Source organism: Humulus lupulus, chromosome 4, assembly GCF_963169125.1.
Source record: "Humulus lupulus chromosome 4, drHumLupu1.1, whole genome shotgun sequence".
Lineage (NCBI taxonomy): Eukaryota > Viridiplantae > Streptophyta > Magnoliopsida > Rosales > Cannabaceae > Humulus > Humulus lupulus.
Window position 1 is genome coordinate 88001383 of NC_084796.1, and position 13208 is coordinate 88014590.

Below are 13208 nucleotides of genomic sequence, written 5' to 3' on the forward strand. Positions count from 1 at the left end.
CAAGGCTCACTGGCCGGAAGAACTTCCGCGAGTACTTTGGGCCTATCGCACAACAGAGAGAACTTCGACGGGGCACACGCCTTATTCCATGACCTTCGGTTGCGAGGCCGTCATCCTAGTAGAAACTATGATCCCCTCTCACAGGCAGGATACCTACGACCCTACCCGGAACCACGCCCTTCTCCAGGAGTCCCTGGACATGATCGAAGAGCTCCGGGAGCAGTCGCAGGTCCAACTAAAAATGTACCAAGGCAAGATAGCCCGACACTTTAACACGAGAGTCAAGAGCTGTACATTCGAAGTTGGGGATCTTGTCCTACGGAGAGTATTTCCTGTTACGCAGGATCCGGGAGTGGGAGTCCTCGGACCCAACTGGGAAGGCCCCTACGAAGTCCAAGAAAAAGTGGGCCATGGGACGTATCACTTAAAGAGACTCGACGGATCTAAAGTCCCACGCGCCTGGAACGCGGAGCACCTTCGCCGTTACTACCAGTAGGCCCCGGACCATCTAGTCGGAAGTCCTTGGTGAAATTAGCAAAAGTGAAAAATGTGGAAATAATCCTCCCTGTTGTAAAACCCACGCCTAGCAGGCCAGTGTAATGAAACACGGAGAGATTCACTCCGCTTTTACTGCACTTTTTATCCCTGTGTTCAAAGCTGCGTTTTAACAAGTGACCACGCGGTCCGGAGACGTCCGGACCCCACGCTCACTTGGGGGGGTATACATGGCTAAGGCATAGCCATACGCCCCTTGAACAAAACGTACACAGAACACCACTTATGTGCTAGCATTGTGTTTGAAATTTTTAAATTGTTTGAAATGTTTAAATTGTTAAGCTTAGGTTTATTTTTTGCCATGAACATGCTTGCATTACGTGTCATATGTGCATTATGTGCTTATGTGAAAATTGCCATGGAAATGCCTGCCATTATGTATCATGAAAATTATCTCCTGTGTGGCCCAGCGATGGACAGGACTGGGGGTTGAGGCACGTTCATAGAGCTACGCCAAAACACCCCCAACTCCCTGACAAGTCCTTTGCAGAATACTCCGCGATCGCTGTAGAGCTTTGCTTCGCAAGCTCCAGCTCCAGGTCCCGCAAGGCGAAAGATGGCAAGATCCGCGATCGCTATAGAGCTTTGCTTCGCAAGCTCCAGCTCCGGGTCCTGCAAGGCGAAAGATGGCAAGATCCGCGATCGCTGTAGAGCTTTGCTTCGCAAGCTCCAGCTCGGGGTCCCGCAAGGCGAAAGATGGCAAGATCCGTGATCGCTGTAAAGCTCTGCTTCGCAAGCTCCAGCTCCGGGTCCCGCAAGGCGAAAGATGGCAAGATCCGCGACCGTTGTAAGCCTTGCTTCGCAGGCTCCAGCTCTGGATCTCATAAAATAATGCATGGCGAGCTCCTCGGCCATTGCAAGTTTCAGCTCCAGGAGCAGACATGGTCGATCCCCCACTCACAGCAGGCCTTGCTTCGCAAAGCCCCTGCTCCGGGATCACACCTGGTGGGCGTGGCGATTTCCCCGACAGCAACGAGCCCTGCCTCGCAGGGCTTCATGCCAGGTCCCTGAAGTCAGCCACCATGAGGTTCGCAACAACAGTTAGTTTTGCTTCGCAAAGATATAACCTTAAGTCTAGTGACGCTCACCAAAAGAACTCCCGTTCCAAACCATGGAACGGCTCACCGTAGCAATCCCAGTGAACAGTATAACTACAAGTCCCGGGATTGGCTATTTGCCTTAGGAAAGCTAAAATACGGTGAAAGGAGCCTCGCCGTTGGAACCAGGAAACCTTCGTAACCTAGAAACTACGTGGGAAAAGACATCATCCGTTAGAGCTTCAAGTGGGAAGTGCATAGGTTTTGGCCGTTGGAACCAAAACCTCATGCGCCCCAACAACAGTTTCTACCGTATAAAAGTCTACCCTAAGCGCAAAGATAAATAAAGAACTCGGCAGAAAAGAAAGGAGAATGCTGTAATTATGGAAAATATGTCCGCAATGAAAAACTCAAAATGAAAAATAATTAAAGATAAAACCCCTTCAAGCATTGGGGGTAGCTGCAGCTTCCACGACCGCGGATTCGGGGGCATCGGCTTCAACTGAGGCTGGCGGAGTCGGCTCATTGGAAGGCGGAACTTTGTCACGGGAAGGTTCAGAGGTCCCCGCCTCTCCGGGATCTCCCGCCTCAGGTTCTCCAGCACGTTCGTCAATGTTGTAAGTTTGGACGTACGCCTCTGGGCCTTGATCCCACACGAGTAGCTTCTCCCTCATGGCTTTGGCATCATCTCCCAGATAGCCTAATACCTCCGGGTTCACTTTCCAGAGTTGATGCATGAGGACCACATGCGATATATTAATCGTCCTGTTCAGTATCACCTCAGCATCCTCCTTCTCCTTCAAGCGCTCCGCCTCGGAGGTTGCCAGCTATGCCTCCGCGACAGTTAGTTGAGCCCTCAATTTTTCCATTTCGGCCTTGGAGGCATCCCGCTCTCCCTTAAGAGAATCAATCTCCTTGCGCTGCTCCTTGTTTTGGTTCAGCACGGATTGCTTCTCGGTCACATGCCCCCTGGCAGTGAATTGCAAGGCTCCGATCTCTTTATCCTTCTCGGCGATCCCCAACTCCAGCATAGACACGAGATCCCTGCTCCTCTTGTGAAGTTGCTCCTCCTCGTGCAGCTTATTCTGAAGAGTGGAATATTCCCCTTGCTGCTTAAGGACGAGATCATTTTTTGCTTGCAAGCGGGCTTCCAAAGTATCCTTCTCCACCCTGGCTTGGGACAGCTCTTCCCGGAGCTTGGAGTTTTCGGCCTTCATCTCATCCGACCGCTGTCTGAATTCATTCTCTGCCTTGGCCCGGTACTCTTGGTATTTGGCAAGATATTTCTTGTCCGCCTCTTCCTCAGCCGTGCGCCGGACCTGATCAATCTTCTCTGAAGCCTCCAAGGCCTGTTGGGTCAGTTTCTGCTTCTCCGCCTCTAAGGCCTGGCGAGCCAGCTGGCTCTCCTCCAGCTGAACCAGAACTGCACCAACCTCCCGGAACGAGCGTTCCGCGATCATAGAGGCCTGCAAGGAAAGATAACAAAATGAGTTAAGCAGAACCAAATGTGCTAAGACAAGTGATCCCAAAACGCAACTGACGGCCTACCCCGGACAGTTGCTGCTTCACAGCGTGTGTCAGCAACAGCGGATCCTTACTGCTACTGATGGCCCATTTCTCAGAATTGAGCTCGCACAAGCTCAGGGCCATGTCCTCCATCATCTCAGCTCCGAACGGCGCCAATGTACGTCCGAGCCTAGGCACCAGCCTCTTCTCCAAGGCTGGGCCATCCAAAACCGCTCCGGCCGGGTGAAGGGATCTCACCCCCTCGGCCAGCTCAGCTCTCTTCACGGCAGACAAGTTATCTGCCCTTCCCTGAGTAACAGCCTTCTCCGCCTCTAACCGCCTCTTCAAAAAACTATCGGCCCGTCTTACACCCTCCAGGAGGGCAGCGGGGAAACTGGTTGGCTTCCGAGGGAAGTGGAACTTCAGGCCAGGCAGAGGAAGGTTTGTTGGCTGAGAAGAAGGAGACCCTGAAAGGGTGGACCCCTTTTGGGCCGGAGGAGGAGGCAGCCGGGGTATTAAGGCCCCGGTCTGTTGCTTTTGCTGCTGCGGCAGCGGAAGTAATTGCCCTTGTTGCTACTGCTGGTTTGAATGTTGTTGTTGCTGCCGCTGTGGCGTTGGTGATCATCTCTGTTGTTCTTGTTGCTGCTGTTGTTGTAGTTGTGGTTGCTGTCGTTGCTGTTGTTGTTGCCTTCGACCAGGAGAAGAGTGTCTAAGGCGTTTCTTGTTAGCACCCTCAGCATCTTCTCCGGGATGCTTGTTCACCCCAGTTGTCTTCACGGGGAACACAAGCCCTTCCCCGTCGCTGCTGCTACTCGAGACCATCATAGTCTCGGAAGGCCCGTCAGTAGGAGATTTCTCTACCTCCGAAGACGCTTGCGCCTCGCCACTTGTCTTCTTGGGGGTGGCAGCTTTACCCCCCTACCAGCCTTGGACTTCCGTCCTTTCCCCGTGGACGAGTCTTGGCTGGTGGCAGCCTTCTTAATGAGCAAAGTAACTCTCCCCAACATCTTGGCTTCTGGATACTCTGCAAGAAACACACAAAGCAAGGTTAACGAACCAACAAGCAATGAAAAAAAAAAAAGAAGATAAGTGGAAGACAAGACATAAAAGCACAAGCAAGTCGGCCAGCAGAGAACAAGAAACAAGAAAAAGAAAAGTTTGAAAGGGACGACCATGCACGAGAAACGTGGATGGCCTTCCCCGAGCAAAACAAAACACCGCTTCCTGCTCCAGGAAGCTCCCGTACTCCTTGAAGTCCGGGAATGACATGCTGAGGGAAGAAGGGTCAACCATGATGACACCTTCTGGCAGACTACCGTCACTCAGACACCCGAGAAGTTCATCTACCCTATCGCAATATCTGTCGAAGGGTATCCTGCGCGGATCTAGCCTAAGGAAACGGGGATCAAACCCCATCTGAGAGGTCTGGGAAACCTCAGACAGGCTGGGGGTGTGGATCAATCGAAAACTAGTCTTACCTCTCCCGGAGGTACTAGCCCCCGGAGCCCCTTCGTTAGGGTAAGCCGCGGCGTGGCGGGCCTCGATCTCCTCCTCCTCCGGCTGGGGGTCGGGGAACCTCTCCGCCCAACTGGGGGATAAAGTATTCTTGTCCCGGGCTGCTTGGCTGATCACCTTGGACAGCTCCAGGGCAATCTGCTCCCGGATGTCAGCTGACACCTGACTTTGCCCCCTGCCACTCACTGGCTCAATGTTTTGGAAAGAGGCGAGTAGCCCATACTCCCTCAAAGATTCAGAGGTCACAAGTCCCTCCACTTTCAAATCTTCCTCCGAGAGCCCTTCGTAGTACTTTGACCTCCTTATCATCTCCGCACAGCGAGGTGTCCGCGGAACGACTTCTGCAAGATCCAAATACAAGCATTAGAGATCCTCCCGAAAGGCAAATCAAACGTAAAGAAACAAAGTTAAAAAGGAGAGGAAGGAGCACTTACCAGGGATTTTGAAGTCCAAAGATAGGGCTGGCACCCTCTTCAGCGGGAAGCCAGTCGTCAGGAACTAGTACTCCCGGAGGTCTGGAACCCTCGCGGTATGACAGGTGGGGCACATCACGTCCGGGTGCCTTTCCAGCCTGTAAAACCCCACCTTGTCTGAATGACCCCTCATAGGCTGAGACTTCAACCCGTAGAAGTACAGCACCTCCTCCGGGGTAGGAGCTTCCAGTTTCCGGGACTTGCAAAAGATGAACCACCCCGCTAGGAGCTTGTAGCTGGGAGGAATCAACTGGAAGGGGGCAATCCCCGCCTTCACACAGAAATTGGCAAAGTAACTTCTTAGGGGCAAGTGTGCTCCACACACTATGTGTGCCCAGCTCCAGGCACCAAAGCCCTCGTGACTCTGGCTAGCCGACTCGCCCAGCACCGACAGACGGTGCCACATCAGACCTGGGATGTTCTTCAGGCCTGCCTCGGAGGAATACAGCTCCAGCATGCCATAATTCCTGAAAAGGTTCGGCTTCTGGTCCATCTCCCAGATTGAACTATTGAAAGTCGGTGGGCTAGTCGCGACCACTTTTGCCTTTCCTTTCCCCTTTGCGCCAGTGACAGGGGAACCCTTCTCCTGGGCAGAATCAGCCTCCACCACAGCGAGGAGTTGTTCCTTTGAGATGTTCATCACTGGACAAAAGAAAGAAAGAAGAAAACACTCTAAGCAGTCAGCACCTTTGTCATACCCTAGTGGTATCAAAGGCGTCGGGGAGACCCTCCCCGAAAACTGCTTGGAGAGGCTCCCACCGAGCTTACTGAGGGATTGGCACCATGCCACCCGAAGGGCAGCAAAGAACCAGAGTCAGACTCCGAGCCTAAGCCCACCAAAAGAAGTGTTTTTCCAGAGAAAGACACCCTAAAGGCGTTCATGCTTATGCCCTAAAACAGCAAAACAAAGAACGACTTTCCAAACGCAAATCGTCAAAGCATGCAAAAAAGGCTACTTATCGACTCACATCAATCACATGCCTACCAAAGCCCTATTCACGCATGCACATAAGAGAAAATGGCAGAAACCCCAACTCTAACAACTACCAACAACCTAAGGTTTGGGAGGAAAGAGCAAAGTAGAAATACTTACTGATATTCGGGTAGTTGGAGGTTGAAGGAGTAACCGGATCACTGCACAGCACGATCGCGAGGAGTAAAAGCTGCAAAGACGAACGGCGATTCAAACCCTGAACTTCGGCGAATAAACCCACTGCCAAACCAAAAGAAAAGTTTCGAGATCCCTTGCCAAAAGAAGTGGCAAGTTCGAAGGAATGAAAGCTTGGAAGCCTGAGGGTTCGAAGGTTTGGAAATCTGAAAATCCGAAAGATAGAGAATTTGAAAGCGTAAAGAAGAAGAAAGGTCCGTTCCCTCGTTTTTATAGCAGGGAAGAAGTCGTTTCGAATTCCTAAAATGGACGGTCCCGATCTTCCCATTCCGTGTGCATCAGATCCAACGGCTGGAGATGAAGCGACGATCTTATTTATGACTCCTCGGATGGGAATAAAGTATTTATTTCCTATCATTATACCACCTCGGGCCCGGAGTACCATTAAAAACCGTCAAATCATTACTCAGATGACTGACGCACGCATACTCAACCAGTCGCCTCACGCACACGTCTTGGTCGCAGAACCATTCCCAGCATGACGCGTGGCCCTTGCCGCACTTGAGTACTCGAGTTCAAACAGAAGAAATTCCCTTTCTTTTTCATACTAACACTCAGGCGGGAAAAAGGAACCCTTCCGGGAACACAGAAGGTGGCCCCTCGCCTAATCTAAGAAACCGAAATACCCGGAGGACTGTACAAGCTCCCGGATCTCTCAAAGCTCCGTGACCTTGGGGGGTAAATGTTATCCAGATTTCCGGATAGCAGTTAGATCGACATCCTCGGGGAAGCAGAATTACCAATGTCTTTCACGGTAGGTGACCAGAGCTCGCGGATGGACAGAAAGGCTTCGCCTCTCCCGTTTAGTGTCCGGATTACTCTTCCAAGCAAACACGACACGGAAAACTCGTCAACTCTCCCGGACTCCCGAAGGGGTATCCTTCGGGGAAGCCCCTTCCAGGAGAAGCTCTTCGAGTGGTCTCCGCGGAAACAGTTCTGTGCCTCGCACGAAACAAAACCAAGCGGTCGAGTCATGGAGGAGGCGTATTTGGAATGATATCCACCTGACACAGGATCTCGCCTGACACGCCCGTCAGGTCAAAGCCGCACACATCCCAGCACGCCTAAGGGTACCTTTTCGCCTACTGTTCCGCTGACAACTTGGAAAAGACGGCTGACTTTGTGTGTTCCCCATACTTTCACGTAAATATACCCGCATAGAGTCTTGTAGCCATGCTACTACAGTAATTGTATCCCCTATTTATGGCTGGTGTAATTAAGACTCATGTACGTAGAGAAAAACCCTAATCCAAAACCCTAGCTATAAAGACCCCTTCATTTTACAAGAAGAGGGACGGCCAACAAATCACATAGCAAGAACTCTACTAAAATCTCTCTAGCTTCATCTTCTTCAAGAGAACCCGAGAGAAACACTGTGAGTGTGTGAAGTTCTTGTACACCAGCCATCTTACTGTAACCTTTTCCAAGTATAATAACATCGACTCGTGGACTAGGGCTTGTTAACGCCTAAACCACGTAAAAACACTGTTTGTTTAGTTACATTTCAGCACTTCTACAGTTCTTATCTTTTTATTATTCTGTTTGTATTCGTTTCCGAAAAACTCGGTAAACAAGTTATTTAAATGGAAATGTGATCCTAAAGTCATACACAAGTTAGGTTTAAAAGATTTTGGTCATAAGCGGATAATTTTCTTTAATATAAATGTTTAATACATGGGATCCCAAAAACAGGGTTTAAAGAACATATTTACAAAATTTCCAAAAGTTATAAACAATTGAGGCCACTCTAATGGAAAAATAAACAATTGAGGCCCCTCAATTCAACCATAATAATCACAGTAATTACCACTGAATTTCCTACTCAATTCCTCAATCAAACAGAACCAATCTACACTTATACTTCCATCTCAAATTCAACCAAAACTTTAAAGATGATGCTCTAAAATCTTACCTTAATTTGTAGCTTAGTTTCCCAGCTGAAGCTTCCCCAAGTTCCAGCTTGAACTTCCCTCTGAATTTCTAGCTCCAACACCCAGCTAGGTTCCCATCAATTTTCTCAAGTCTTCAAGATTCTAAACTCCTTCAACAACCCTAAAATTTAAACATCAAGGGAGAGAGAGAGAGAGAGAGGAAATCGTTAGAGAGAGAGAGGAGACTTTCTGTTCTTACTTCAACATTCCACTAACTTCTGTAATATACTAACTAAAAATCTAATTATATCCTTTACTAACAAAATGAACAATTTTCCCTCCCAAACAATAGTAATCCTTAACTCAATCTATGGGTAAAATAGTCATTTGTCCTCAATTCCCACTAATTCCTCAAGTGTTCCTAATATTTATTACTTAAATTCTGTCATCCCATTAATCACCAATCATTTACCCAAATGTCTAATAACTTCCAACATGTTCTCTAAATTCCAAAGAATACCCCCAGGCTTCCCCGAGCCGGGTATAAATCCTCGCCGTGACTATTTCGCCAATCCGCTCACTAGGACCGTCTCGAGCCATATGCTGCAAATATATCCACATAATAATGTGGTCTCAACAATTTATCACATATAATTACATTTATGCCCTCAATGGGCCAAAACTACAAATATGCCCTTTAAACAGGGCCCACATGCATATTTAATAGGGAAATCTACAAAAATGCACTAGAAGTTAAAAAAAATCTGAAAAATACGGTGCATTACAAAAATACGGAATTTTTGGATAAAAACACGGAATGGAAAAATTGTAAATACGGAGTGGAAAAATCATAAATAAAAACTGTAAAATACAATTTTTTGTGATCAACGTTTACAAACTAGTAAATATATGTTACGAACTTGTAAATATCTGTTACGTGTTTGTAAATAATATTTACAAAATTAGTTATAGAATTGTAGATTTGTTTTTTTGTTTTTTTGTAGATAAAACTTACAAACAAATTCGTAACTAATTTTTTTATTTTTGTAACAATAGTTTACAAATCTAATTTTTCAACTAAGAGAGATATTTACCAAAATATTTTATAATTAAGAAATCATAACCAAAATATAAATAAAAATATTATACTTTTTCATATTGTTACAATATTGTATACCAAAAAATTATAAGAACCATCATATTTATGCTATATATAACTTATAAATATAAATTTAGGATATTCATTATTTATAAAATACTTTATTAAATATATATTTATATGAAAAATGTTGTTACAGAGTGGTGAAATACAATATTTTTTAAAACAAGTTTTACATTTTTGTAACAATAATTTACAAAATTAATTTTACAACCAAAAAGTTTATTTTTGTAACTAACATTTAGATAAATATTTATAAATTTATTTAACATGATTGTTACAAAGATTTACAAAACTAATTTTTTACCTTTAAAATATATTTTTCTAACAAAACTCGAAACTTGTACTAGATTATGGTTTTGGTTTAATATTGAGTGTTGAGATTTAACTAGCTATAATTTTCAAAAAAATATAATAATTTTTATTACTATTTTTTTTCTACTATTAATATATGTTACAAAAGTTCATGACGTCATCAAATAAACATAAAAGCATTTCATTTTTACAATTGAAGGCATATTTTAAAATTTTGTCTTTATTAATATAAGTGATGTGTCTAATTAATGTTGTCAATGCATATCGAAAATAGATAAATTAAATAAAGTAGGTAATAATTTTGAAACTTTTAGATTAATTATATTTTTCTCAATAAAAAATAAAAGTTTGACAAAAAATATTAAATAAATATTTAATATAGAATCTCAAGTGATTTGACAATAAATATATTTATATATCTATAAAATGTTAATTTGACTAAAGTAAAATGCTGACTCAAAGTTATAAATACACTACACAAAATGATATCAATTAAGGAGAATAAAAAGTTTCGTACACGATGAAGCACCGTAATTTTGTAATTTATTTAATCTGCCGTATAAAACGATTTTTTTTTTAAAAATTACCGTGTAAAATGTAATTTGCTGTATTTAATACTCATAAACATGCATTTCACATATCCATATAACCATAGGATCATGCATATCACATAATCATGCATTTAATCATTTATTCACATAAATACCAATTATGCCCTCCCGGCACACCAATCAAGGCCCTTAAACCTTAATAGTAATTTTTGGTCGTTACAACTATCCCCTTCTTATAACAATTTTGTCCTCGAAATTTATTTGAACACATCAAGTAATAAATCTCATACCTCTGACCATAACTCCAAAGTCTAGCTCTTTACCTTTTATCCTTTAATAATACTCTTACTAGAGTAACAATCTTGCTCCATAAGATCTCTTCTTACAACTATAATCTCATTAACCCTTGTACAACAACTCTGCTGAAACCCCATGGTCTGCTTATCTCATCAGTGATCATTTTTCCATCTTGTCATTGATGCCAACAATACTCATAAGCCATCACCATACAAGGGCAAGGCTAGCTTGTAGGCCCTCGGCCTAAACCTTGGTACGATCTCAGAACTCTTATTAAATCAGGAGCCGAAATTCCCCTTTCTTTCCCAGAATATCATACTCTTTCTTGTCTGTCTCTTATCCTGGAGCTTCGTGTTCCAAAGCATACAACTTATAAACTCTTATGGCCTTTTAGATAGGCAGATACTTCTGCCTTAATAATTCTAACTGTTTACCGAGTTTTTCGGAAACGAATACGAACGGAATAGTAAAAAGACAAGAACTATAGAAATGCAGAAATGTAAATAAACAAACAATGTTTTTATGTGGTTCAGGCGTTAACGAGCCCTAGTCCACGAGTCGATGTTATTATACTTGTAGAGAATAACAGTCAAACAGCTGGTGTACAAGAAACTCACAACCTCACAGTGTTTCTCTCGGGTTCTCTTGGAGAAGATGAAGCTAGAGAGATTTCAGTAGAGTTCTTGCTATGTGATTTGTTGGTCGTCCCCCCTATTGTAAAATGAGGGGGTCTTTATAGCTAGGGTTTTGGATTAGGGTTTTTCTCTACTCACATGAGTCTTAATTACACCAGCCATAAATAGGGGATACAATTACCGTAGTCACCTTGCTACCAGGCTCTATGTGGGTATATTTATGTGAAAGTATGGGGAATGCACAAAGGCAGCCGTCTTTTCCAAGTTGTCAGCGGAACAGTAGGCGAAATAGTACTTTTAGGCGTGCTGGGATGTGTGCGGCTTTGACCTGTCGGGCGTGTCAGGCGGGATTCTGTGTCAGGCGGATATCATTCCAACTATGCCTCCTCCATGACTCGACCGCCTGGTCTTGTTCCGTGCGAGGCACGGAACTGTTTCCGCGAAGACCACTTGAAGAGCTTCTCCTGGAAGGAGCTTCCCCGAAGGATATCCCTTCGGGAGTCCGGGAGAGTTGACGAGCTTCCGTGTCGCGTTTGCTTGAAAGAGTACTCCGGACACTAAACGGGAGAGGCGAAGCCTTTCTGTCCATCCGCGAGCTCTGGTCACCTACCGTGAAAGACATTGATAATTCTGCTTCCCCGAGGATATCCATCTAAACGCTATCCGGAAATCTGGATAACATTTACCCCCCAAGGTCACGGAGCTTTGAGAGATCCGGGAGCTTGTACAGTCCTCCGGGTATTCCGGTTTCTTAGATTAGGCGAGGGGCCACCTCCTGTGTTCCTCGAAGGGTTCCTTTTTCCCGCCTGAGTGTTAGTATGAAAAAGAAAGGAAATTTCTTCTGTTTGAACTCAAGTACTCAAGTGCGGCAAGGGCCACGCGTCATGCCGGGAATGGCTCTGTGACCAAGACGTGTGCGTGAGGCGACTGGCTGAGTATGCGTGCGTCAGGCATCTGAGTAATGATTTGACGGTTTTTAATGGTACACTGGGCCCGAGGTGGTATAATGATGGGAAATAAATACTTTATTCCCATCCGAGGAGTCATAAATAGGATCGGCGCTTCATCTCCAGCCGTCGGATCAGATGCATGCGGTATGGGAAGACCAGGACCGTCCATTTGTAGGATTTGAAAGGACTTCACTCCTGCTATTAAAACCAGGGAACGGACCTTTCTTCCTCTTTACGCTTTCAAATTCTCTATCTTTCGGATTTTCAGATTCCCAAACCTTCGAACTCTCAGGCTTCCAAGCTTCCACTCCTTCGAACTTGCCACTTCTTTTGGTAAGGAATCTAGAAACTTTTCTTTTGATTTGACAGTGGGTTTGTTCGCCGAAGTTCAGGGTTTGAATCGCCGTCTGTCTTTGCAGCTTTTACTTCTCGCAATCGTGCTGTGCAGTGATCTGATTACTCCTTCAATCTTCAACTACCTGAATACCATTAAGTATTTCTACTTTGCTCTTTCCTCACAAACCTTAGGTTGTTGGTAGCTGTTAGAGTTGAGTTTTCTGCCAGTATCGCCTATGTGCATGCGTGAATAGGGCTTTGATAGGCATGCGATTGATGTGAGTCGATAAGTAATCTCTTTGCATGCTTTGACGATTTTGCGTTTGGAAAGTCGTTCCTCGTCTTGTTTGTGCTGTTTTGGTTTGCTGTGTTAGGACATAAGCGTGAGCGCCTTTAGGGTGTCTTCCTCCGGGGAAACACTTCTCTTGGCGGGCTTAGGCTCGGAGTTTGAGTTTGGCTCCTTGCTGTCCTTCGGGTGGCATGGTGTCAACCCCTCGGCAAGCTCGGTGGGAGCCTCTCCAAGCAGTTTTCGGGGAGGGTCTCCCCGACGCCTTTGATATCGTTAGGGTATGACAAGGGTGCTGACTGCTTAGATTGTTTTCTTCTTTGTTTCTCTTGTTCAGTGACGAACATCTCAAAGGAACAAATCCTTGCCGCGGTAGAGGCTGAATCTGCCCAGGAGCAAAATTCCCCTGTCGCTGGCGCAACGGGGAAAGGAAAGACTAAAGTGGTCGCGGCTAGCCTCCCAACTATCAACAGTTCAATCTGGGAGATGGACCAGAAGCCGAACCTGCTCAGGAACTACGGCATGCTGGGGCTGTACTCCTCAGAAGCAGGCCT